This window comes from Thamnophis sirtalis, unplaced genomic scaffold (assembly GCF_051295495.1).
Source record: "Thamnophis sirtalis isolate CommonGarterSnake01/CBP01778 unplaced genomic scaffold, rThaSir2_p1.2 scaffold_10, whole genome shotgun sequence".
NCBI classification, from domain to species: domain Eukaryota; kingdom Metazoa; phylum Chordata; class Lepidosauria; order Squamata; family Natricidae; genus Thamnophis; species Thamnophis sirtalis.
In genome coordinates, this window is record NW_028261390.1 from 9,884,396 (window position 1) to 9,895,518 (window position 11,123).

An 11,123-nucleotide genomic window follows, 5' to 3' on the forward strand; every position below is an offset into this window, starting at 1 on the left:
GGGGCAGCATGGGCGTGGCCAGCTTGATGTCAGTCACATCGGGGGTAGCCTGTGGTGGTCTGAGCGCTCTGCCAGCAAAAATGGGCTCCCGAGCGCCGTTTTTGGCCACAACAGCCTCCTGCATCCCTCTGCCAGTGAAAATGGAGTCTGGGTGGGTGGTGGCTCCATTTTCTCTGGAAGAGGCACCGTGGGCAGGTTCTTCCTAAAATAAATCCTAAAATAAACTTAATTCAATCGAAATGCACTCCCGCATACATTCTTGCACATCTTACTTCTCACCCCAGAATAAAAATAGAAAAACCACACACCTCTTTACTTACATCAGAGGTGTCAAACTAGCATCAGGATTGTGTTTGACCTCAGGGGTGGGGTGAAGTGGACAGCATGGGCGTGGCCAGCTTGATGTCACTCGTGTCAGGGGGAGCCTGTGGTGGTCTGAGCGCTCTGCCAGCAAAAATGGGCTCCCGAGCTCCGTTTTTGGCCGCAACAACCTCCTGCAGCCCTCTGCCAGTGAAAACTGAGTCTGGGAAGGTGGTGAATGGATCCATTTTCGCTGGCAGAGGCACCGCGGGCAGGTTCTTTGCTGTTTCCAGGACAGTCCCAAGGACCAGGTCTAAGCACCTGTGGGCCGGATCCAGGGGCCCCAGTCCTTGGATTTGACACCTCTGACCTACATAATGCAGTCCTGTCTGTTTTGCATCATTGATCTAACTGCTGTGGTTGCTGCTAATGTACTGGGTGACACCCCCGGGGGCAAAAACCCATCCACCTCAAGACTAAACAATTTTGTGAAAGAAGCCTAAGAAAGCTAGCATACAAGGTTGCTCAACTTTTTAGGTGTCAGGAAGCTCAACACAATTCACAGGTAAAGCAATGCTGATATGTATTCTGTCCTCGTGGTAACCTCCAGAGCTAGTTATTATTAGAAGTTCAAACTCAAGTAGATAAGCTCCAATTTTGTTCCTACTCTCTGTTCTCACCAGCAAGATTAAAGGCTCAGCTTCGGATCATGAAGCAGAATTTGGAGGACAGATAGTCGGGGCATTGAAGCAAGCTTATCAGCTTTTAAACAAGTCCCTTTTAAATCTACGATATCTCATTTTCTAAGTGCACCAAAGATTTGAGTTCAGAGCCCTTAAATTATACATGTGATATCCCCCCATAAAATATCCTTTCTACAGGCTTCTACCACATTCCCCCCCCCAATCTATAAGAAAGTTCTTTTTAATATGACTGTATTGAAATATACAATCTTTCTTGTTTCCATAGCACAGAGTGCAAAAATTCAAAAAATTGGATATTTGCATCAGCTGAGTATATAGTCTCTACGATATCTTCATGTACATAGGCCATCATTCAAAATCACTAAGATAGAGTAATTTCATTCAATTCCTGTATTCCTATATTTCTGGTGCACCTTTGCAAACAGAAGATGAAAGATACAACTCAACAAAAAAAAATGTTTTTGCTAATGTTGAAGAATTAGCTGTCGTTCTTAGCCACTTCATTCATTTATGGAGCTCAAGACTGAAAACCCATAGGCACCCACCTGGAAACAGACCTCATGAAATATGGTTTACTTCTAATTAAACCTGAGATTATTGTAAAATATCTCAAAATAGTTTGATTCAGGATTGTCGGTTAATAATGATCAACAAACCAATTTAAAAAGTCTTGAAGCTTGTTGTCTAGAGCTAATTTTCACTGTTCTAAGTTAAAGATTACCTGGTTAGCATTTACCCAAATAAATTTAAACCTTTTGGAGTGATCAACTGGGGAAAAAAAACACCTTTACACATACCTTTCTGTTGTATTGTCGCTCAAGGAGAAGTTTCTTTCTCTAAAGACAAGCTAACCAATATGTCACCTGCACATGAAAAAGTTCACAGTCCTTTGATGTGATGCTAAATCATGAAGGGCTGCTTATATTTGGAGGAGATAATTAATGGTTGCTTTAATTGATCTTAACCTGATAATGCGCAAAAACAGTCATTAGTCCTGCATGTCAAAATAGTAAATTAGTTGTTGAGGTGACTCTCCCTTGCATAATGACAAAAATGGAATTGGGTTGGTGTCACACTCAGTATGCTTTTGCACGCCAGCAATAATGTGTTCCTATATTTAGAGAAGTTTATCCTGCAGTTTTGCTATTGGGGGCGGGGGGTGGGGGAGAATCTAACAAATTAGTTTAATCTGATAAATTAAACATTAAAATACATTGGTACGATTAATCTACCCTGTTCTCCTGAAAATAAGACCTCCCTGCATAATAAGCCCAATCGGGCTTTTGAATGCATGCGTTAAAATAAGCCCTCCCCCCAAAATAAGCCCTGCCCAAAAATATTTAAACGCATGCGCAGCGGGTCTACACCATTTCCTCTGGTTGCTTGCCACACAAACAACACAAGGTGAGGTGCCCCCGACACATGTGATGGTGAGCTGGCCACCCCCCCCCCAACATCAAACACAATGCTGATGTGGCCCTCAATGAAATCGAGTTTGACACCTCTGGTATAGGGTTTCCTGCCTAAGATCTCTTCCAACTCATTCTATTCTATTCTATTCTATTCTAAAGCTTTTTTAAAAATAAAAACCATAGTAAATAATATGATGGTTATATAATTGATATCATAATGGAAGATAGTATACTTTTCCATAGCAGTTGATATTATCGCATATATATTTACATGCACATGATTATAATGATTATGATGATGCTTATATTTTAAAACTTTGCACATATAGAAAACACTATGTTCAATTTAGAAATTATAATTGATACCCTGTTTCTCTGAAAATAAGACCTCCCCAGATAATAAGCCCAATTGGGCTTTTGAATGCATGCGCTAAAATAAGCCCTCCCCCCAAAATAAGCCCTCCCTGAAAAAATTGCAACACAGCAGCAACCTTGAGGTGACCACGCTCGGCGCCTCCTGAACCTCAAAAATAATAAGACGTCCTCGAAAATAAGGCCAAGCGCTTATTTCGGGGGTCAAAAGAAAATAAGACCCTGTCTTATTTTCGGGAAAACACGGTATCATAATGGAAGATAGTATACTTTTCAGTAGTGATTGATATTATATATGCTTATGATGTTTATATTTTAACACTTTGGACACCTAGAAAACACACCGTTCAATATAGAAATGGAATTTATGATATAAAACAATAAAAAATATTATTTTAAAAAAATGAAAACCAACTCAAAAAGCCACACTCTACAGAAAGGCATTTTGTTCTGGGTTGATACCACTCTGTCACGCTGTGATTATGGTTTTTTCTGTACAGAGGATATGACAAGAGGGCAGTTGTGAAAGGCAGGGAATTCACCATTAGTTTCATCCATTCAAAGATGGGCTTGGCAAATAATCCATTCAAAGATGGGCTTGGCAAATAATCCAGGTGAAACAAATACAGAAAGACAAAATGAGCAAACATTAAGTGTTTTGTACTCTCTGTGTCAGCTGATTCCAAGGTAGGGCATCATATTTATCAGAGGACATCATTCAAGCTCAACAAAGTGTGGGAAGTTAGCACCTACCCCTCCCTCTACTAGAGAGGAGGTGAAATATTTTGGGGAATGTTAAGGGGGCAGAGTATTATATTTCCCTGGATGAGAAAAGGAGAAACATGTTTTAAAGCAGGGGTCCCCAACCTTTCGAACCTCAGGGACCACTAAATTCATAGTTTTATATCCCGTGGATCATTAATATGAATTAGTGGCGGGGTGGGGTCCTTCAGGCACTTAGCTTGGCCACCTGTTAGCAGAGAGAAGCGCCTGGAGTCAAGCCTAGGTTTGCTGTCCATTGCAGCTAGGAATCTCAAATATGGCCAGGAATGAATGTTTGTCTTCTAGCCAGCCCGGACGCTAGATCTGCCCCCTGCAAATTCTGTCTTTTGAGGAGCCCGGCCAAAGTTTCACGCACTGCTCACTGAAGCACCTGGATTCCCAGGGAGGGAGGGAAGGGCTGCAGGCAACCAAGCTAAGTGCTTGAAGGACCCCATCCCATCAGCAAGCGGGAGCAATTACTTCAGCAGGCCATATCCAGCCCGAGGGCCGTAGTTTGAGGATCCCTGATTTAGTGCAATATAAAAAATGCAAAATGCAACGATCTTTCTGTGGACCACCAAACTTTTCTCATGTACCACCAGTTGGGGGCCACTGTTTAAAGACAAAGCAGCTCCCTGCAGCTTCCTGTCCTCCACCCCACCCCCTTTGTCAATGGGTCATTAAGGCCTGAGCCAGTCTACTCTACATAACAAAGATCTACCTACTTCAGACAGGAAGCAGGAATCCCAAAGCCCTTTCATTGCATCACCACCCAGCAAGGCTCAACCAAACTTGGACTCAAAAGACAGACCGACTACAAAGTTAGCTAAGACCCCTGCCCCCCGGGAGTCTGACTGCCAACGGGATATATTTCTTGAACAGGAACAGGAAACTCTAAGGTGGAGCCCAGCGAGGACATAAAACCCAGGAACTCTCATCATCTTTGCCCTTTTTGCTTCCAGATCTTCAAGGCATGTGACCCGCTTTTCTCCCAGGACCTCAAACCAATGGTGGGATTCAGCCGGTTCGCACCAATTCGGGAGAACCATTTGTTAACTTTCTGAGCAGTTTGGAGAACTGGCAGTTGGAAGAAATCTCCTTCCAACAGCCTTTGTTTCCCCCCCCCCCCACTTTACAGGAAGGCGTTCAGACAGAAAGCTTTAGGTTTCCATGATGGCTGCGGCTATCATTGATGTTCAGTGTGTAATCCCCCATTTCTAATCTAACGATTAATATTTAGGGCAGCTTTTTTGCAAGCAAAGAAGCTATTTGTATTTTTGTACAGGCAATCCTTGTTCATTTAGTGAGCATTCAAAGTTACAATGGCACTGAAAAAAGTGACATTATCGTTTTCCACACTTATGACCGTTGCAATAGCAATAGCAATAGCAGTAGACTTATATACCGCTTCATAGGGCTTTCAGCCCTCTCTAAGCGGTTTACAGAGAGTCAGCATATTGCCCCCAACAATCTGGGTCCTCATTTTACCCACCTCGGAAGGATGGAAGGCTGAGTCAACCCTGAGCCGGTGAGATTTGAACCGCTGAACTGCTGATCTAGCAGTAGCCTGCAGTGCTGCATTTAACCACTGCGCCACCTTGGCTCTTGCAGAATCCCCACGGTCATGAGAGGCCAGGCGAGGTGAAGCGCCCCTTGACGTGAATGGCATCAAGTTGGCCGCGCCCATCTGGTCACATGGCCATCCAGCCACGCCTACACAGCTGGTCATTAGAGCAGAGAACCAGTTGTTAAATTATTTGAATCCCACCACTGCCTCAAACTATGTGGTCCTGTCCACCATCAATAAACCTTCTTCCCAAGCAACTTCCATGAATCCAGTGTCTTCCCCCCCGCCCACCTTGAAACTGAACCCAGATGGACATTTCTTCCAACAAAAGAATTTGGGGAGAACCCTCAATGACATTAATACCACATAAATTACCTCAGCGTTACGCTTGAAAGCGTACCTGGCCTGCCACACCCTACGGAGATATTATTTTCAAGAATAATTGTGCAATTTACACTACTCTTGTTAGGCTGCATAGTTTTATGACTGGAGGGATAGGCAATTATACTGGGCTGGGGGAGCAAACTCAAAACAGCTTTTGCGAATGCAAACTCCCACAAACAAAACCTTTGGAGGACTGCTGTACTTTGCTGATTTTTTTGGCTATTGGAAGATTTGTATTTGTATTTATTAGTTTCTCAAACATGTACAAGATAGCAGGTATAAATATAAACATGGACATGACTAAAAGAAATGAATACAAATAAATGGGGACAGTAGGACAGGGACGGAAGGCACGCTGGTGCGCTTATGCACGCCCCCTTTACGGACCTCTTAGGAACGGGGTGAGGTCCAGACAGTAGACAATTTAAGGTTGAAGCTGTTTGAGGGTTTGAGGAGGTAACAACGGAGTCAGATAGTGCGTTCCAGGCGTTGACCACTTTGTTGCTGAAGTCGTATTTTCTGCAATCGCATTTGGAGCGGTTTACTTTGAGTTTGTATCTATTGTTTGCCTGTGTATTATTGAGGTTGAAGCTGAAGTAGTCTTTGACAGGTAGGACGTTGTAACAGACAATTGTGTGTACTGTGCTTAGATCATACCGCAGGTGGCGCAATTCCAGATTGTCCAAGGCCAAAATTTTGAGCCTAGTGGCATAGGGAATTCAACTGTGAGTAGAGGAGTGGAGGACTCTTCTCGTGAAATACCTCTGGACTCGCTCAATCGTACTAATGTCCGATATACAGTGTGGATTCCAGGCAGACGAGCTGTATTCGAGAATTGGTCTGGCAAAGGTTTTGTATGTCCTAGTTAGCAATACAATATTACTGGGGAAGAAGCTTCGCAAGAGGATTTGCCAGTCGTCCCTTGTCACTAAAGGTATAAAATATTAAGCCACTTGTTTAATGTTTATTTATTAATGTTTATTTATGTTTATTTATAACTGCCCAACTCACACATAGGTGACTCCTATGTGGGATTGCCTGAAATTAATTAATTCAATTGTATATTATTTAGGCATTATAGTAAATTTATATTCCTAATCATCTTGAGACACTAAATTAAGAATGTCTGAAGTACCTACAATGGTTTTACAAATGGCCTGGGTTAGAGGATCAAATCACAGAAAGTTTAAAAAAAACATAAATTAAAAAAAGCAGTTTTTATTTTTTTATTGTTTTATCATTTGATCCTCTCCTTAGAAGCTGAAGGCAACATGGAATTAGCTGCTCGCGGTTTTTAATTCTGAGCTTTTAATTTAAACCCTAAAGCAGGAGCAGGTAATTCAGAGTAATAGCATGGTTCATGATTGCCAGAGACTACCCTCACTATGATGATTAATTTTAATTTTTTGACTTTGGTCAGCTAGTAGTTCTGTGGCAGCCATGATCCAGTGGGCATTCCTAGCAATCTGTGATCCTAGCCAGCCTCAATACAGAAAAAAGAAGTGAAACTAACTTTAAAAAGTTAAAAAATACAACTTCAGCTTCTTCCACTTACCCACATGTCATATGATGCATGAAATTGATGCACTTTTTTTCCCCACTCTGAACATACAGCTTGAGGGCCTTCTAAAGCCAGCAATTTAAGAGATGATAAATTTGGAACATTCCCAGTTGTAATGTAGGGTTGTGAAAGGTGGACCATGAGGAAGGCTGAGCGCCAAAGAATGGAGGCCTTTGAACTCTGGTGCTGGAGAAGACTCCTGCGAGTCCCTTGGGCTGCAAGGCAATTAAACCAGTCAGTCCTAGAGGAGATCAACCCTGACTGCTCTTTAGAAAGCCGGATCCTGAAGATGAAACTCAAGTACTTTGGCCACCTAATGAGAAGGAAGGACTCCTTGGAGAAGAGCATCATGCTGGGAAAGACTGAGGGCAAAAGAAGAAGGGGAAGACAGAGAATGAGGTGGCTGGATGGAGTCACTGAAGCAGTCGGCGTGAGCTTCAATGGACTCCGAAGGATGGTGGAGGACAGGAAGGCCTGGAGGAACATTATCCATAGGGTCGCGATGGGTCAGACACAATTTTGCAGCTAACAACATATGTTTGGAACAATCTCTTCAACTTATGAGCTTTAGTCCTGCCTCCTGGTATGGTGAATCAATGCCAGGCCCAAGGGGATAAATTAGGAGTAAGATGATTTGGACATCCTACAACACCCTGCGCATGAGCACGCGACCCCCCCCCTGGCACCCCATTTTGGACCTAGTAGGCCTCCTTGGAGCAAAAATGGGCCGGGGGGGGGACACTGCACCTTCCTGCACTCCCTCCACGCCCAACCCCTTGCCTCCCACGCATGCGCACACATCTTCTGCATGCGCCCTGCCCCCGCACATGCACAGCAGATACCCAAAAATCAGCTGGCCGGTGGGAAGCATGCGCGCATGCGCAGTGGAGCTGAGCTGGGATGACGGCTCACGTGCCTGCAGAGATGACTGTGTGTGCTACCTGTGTGGCACGCACGTCATAGTTTGCCAACCTGTAAAGCTTTTGAAAAAATATTTGGATGAAACTAAAACTACTAAAACAAGCCCTTTTGCTCACACAGTAATTGTGCATATTCAGGCTGCTGGTGGTTGATAAATGAACATGAACTAACATTTCATAGATGTCCCTTCTATTCAATACATCCATTTTTAAATGTTTTATTTTCATTTTTTCATTTTCATTTCATACAGTCACATGTATACTGTGCATGATTGGGGCCATATAACATTGGGCAATAAACACAGCCATCCTTGTACTCCCCAAAATACAAAACCAATATACCACTTCAACCCTCCATACACCCTTTCTTTCTCCCCCCTCCAACTTTCCTTTCTCCCCTCCAACATTCCCCTCTCCTACTTCCCCTCCCCCTCTATCACTCCTTTCTCCCCCTCCCTTCCATCTCACCCTCCTTCCGATCCTCTCTCCCACCCTCTCTACCCCTCCCTCTTCTTTCCCTCTTCTCCTCCCTTCGGTGTATTTCTACTATCTATCGATATATTCAGCTTCTTATTTTTATACTAAAATTAAAAAAAAAAGCAACAGTATACAAGTACAATCATGTTACTTTAAAATCTGGCACATACTATATTTCCCCCCTCCCCCCTATGACCCCACCTCCCTTCCCCCCTCCCGACTTCCCAAAGCCCGTACACGGTATAGCTTTTTATCAAACACAGTCTAAGATGTATTAAAACCAAGAAAGTAAGGGAAAAAGAAAAAAAAATAAAGAAAAAAAAAGGGAAAAGAAAAAAGAAAGAGAAGAAAAAAAAGTCAGTAAAATCTCTGCATTGAATTCAGCTTCTTACCATTACACAAACTTTAAGCAGTTTACATTGTTCCTAATCTTAATTGTTTGATTACCTGCAGGATTTCCCCAGAAGTTATTTGTTGATTCAACTTTTGCCTGTACTCTTCTCTAGCTAGGGGCCTTATCTCTTTATCTAAGTATCTGTCTGTTTCTAAACCCTTAATTTTGTCCCCTTTGTGCCTCCTTCCTCTATAACACAATTTGGATACATTTCCAATTTTTCTTTTGGTATCCTCTTCCAACTCTTTTCGTTTTTGCCCTTGTTTATGTCTATATATATATATTTTGTATTCATCAGTACTCCTCTCATATATGCTTTACTTACATCTCCTATAAATTCCCTGAATATACCCTTATTCATATTCAGAACAAAGTATTCAGATAGCAATTTTTTACAATCATGAATATACTTTTCATATCAAAATAAACTCCCATTCGACCTCCAAGACTTTCTTGCCTGCACTACCCTTCCCAATTCCGTCCAGACTGGGTTATAATCCAAGAGAACCCTCGCCGCAATCTTTGTCTTCTTCACCCTAGAAGATAAATCATTAGTGATTTGTATAAAATTCAAAGTTGTCCATCAAGTCTTTTTCCCTTCTAGAATTAGTCTAATGCAATATATCTTCCAAAGGGATCTGCTTCAGTTCACTCAGCCTTAATGTCTTTTCTTAAGTATACAACTATACCATTTTTCTTTTGCGTAGCAGAGGTCACAAAATATTGACCAAGTTTGAGGTTGAACAGATATTTTGGATCACTTCTAATCTATTTGGTTTCAATATACTCCAGACTTTGCTTGATAAAGAACGATGCCGGGAATGGGACCTGGGAAGTCGGAAGGGGGTCAGGGAGGGAGGTTCAGGGGGTGGGTGGGGGGGAGGGTGGAAATATAGACTCAATTTTCAGAACAATGAATGCACTTGGATACTGTTGCTTTTTTTTCCTTTTTTTTCTTTTCTTCTTTTTTTTCCTTTTATTTTCCTTTTGTTTTAGTACAAAACAAATAGACCAATGAATACTAGAAATACACCGAAGCGAGGTGTAGAGGGAAAGAAGAGGGGGGAATTAAGAGGGAGTGAGAAGGGAATGTAAGGAGGGTGAGATGGTGGGAAGGGGAGAAAGGAATGGCTGAGGGGGAGGGGAAGTAGAAGAGGGGATTGTTGGAAGGGAGAAATGAAAGTTGGAGGGGTAGAAGGAAGGGTGTATGTAGGATAGAAGTGTTATGAGTTGTTTATTGCTTCTTTTTTTTTAACTGCACAGTATTTAAGTGATTGTATAAAGGAAAATGAAAATGTAATAAAAGAATCTTTGATATAAAAGATATTTTGGATCAGTTAATTTAATATGAATTTCTTGCAGACAAGTTATATCGTTCTTGAACTGTTTGAGATAGTAAAATATTTTCTTTCTCTTCTGTAAAGAGTTCAGACATAACTCCTTGATCAATGGCCGATGATTATTGAGGTTGTTGCAATCTGCCTTGTTTTCCCATTCGTCTGGTAGTCGTACAGCTAGGTCCTTGTTCTCTGGTCCCTTGCCCTTCCGGAAGGAGGAAATGGTGCTTTCTGTCTGGTAGTTGTGTGATTTGCTGTTTATCTTGTCCTTCTCGTAGTCTTTCTCCAGATCCAGATGATTCAGGGTGTCCCACCTTCAGGGTCTTGTGATAGAAATCTCGGGCTTCCCATACAGAGTTGAGACGATATTTTTGCTTATCAAGTGTAATTATAATACCAAATGGCACATCCCATCTATACTGTATCTGACGGTTTCTGAGTTCTTCCACTAGAAAAGCATAATCTCTCCTGGCTCTTAGCATTTGGGGTGGTATTTCTTTCAAGACAATCAAGTCCTGTCCGCCAATTTGTAGCCTGGTATTATAAGACTCTTGTAGTATCACGTTTCTAGACTCTCTTGTAGTAAAATATATAATTACATCTCGAGGAAGTTGTCTCTGTTTTGCCGCCCAAGAGTTAATGCGATAAATTTTTTCGATCTGGCAGTCAAAGTTGATCCCCGGTCTTCCCACCAGACGATTAAAGGCCTCTGAGAAAATCTGCTTCAAGTTCTCCTGTTCGTTTTCACGCAGCCCCCTAACTCTTAATGCAAGCTCCATCTGTTTGTAGTGTATCATAACAATTTGTTTTTCTGCGTTTTCAACTTTTTGTTGCATCACTTCAATTTTGGATGTCAAGTTAGTGTTGGCTTCATCAAGAACCTCTAGCTTATCTTCCATTCCAGCAACATATTCTGTCAATACAGTTACAAGT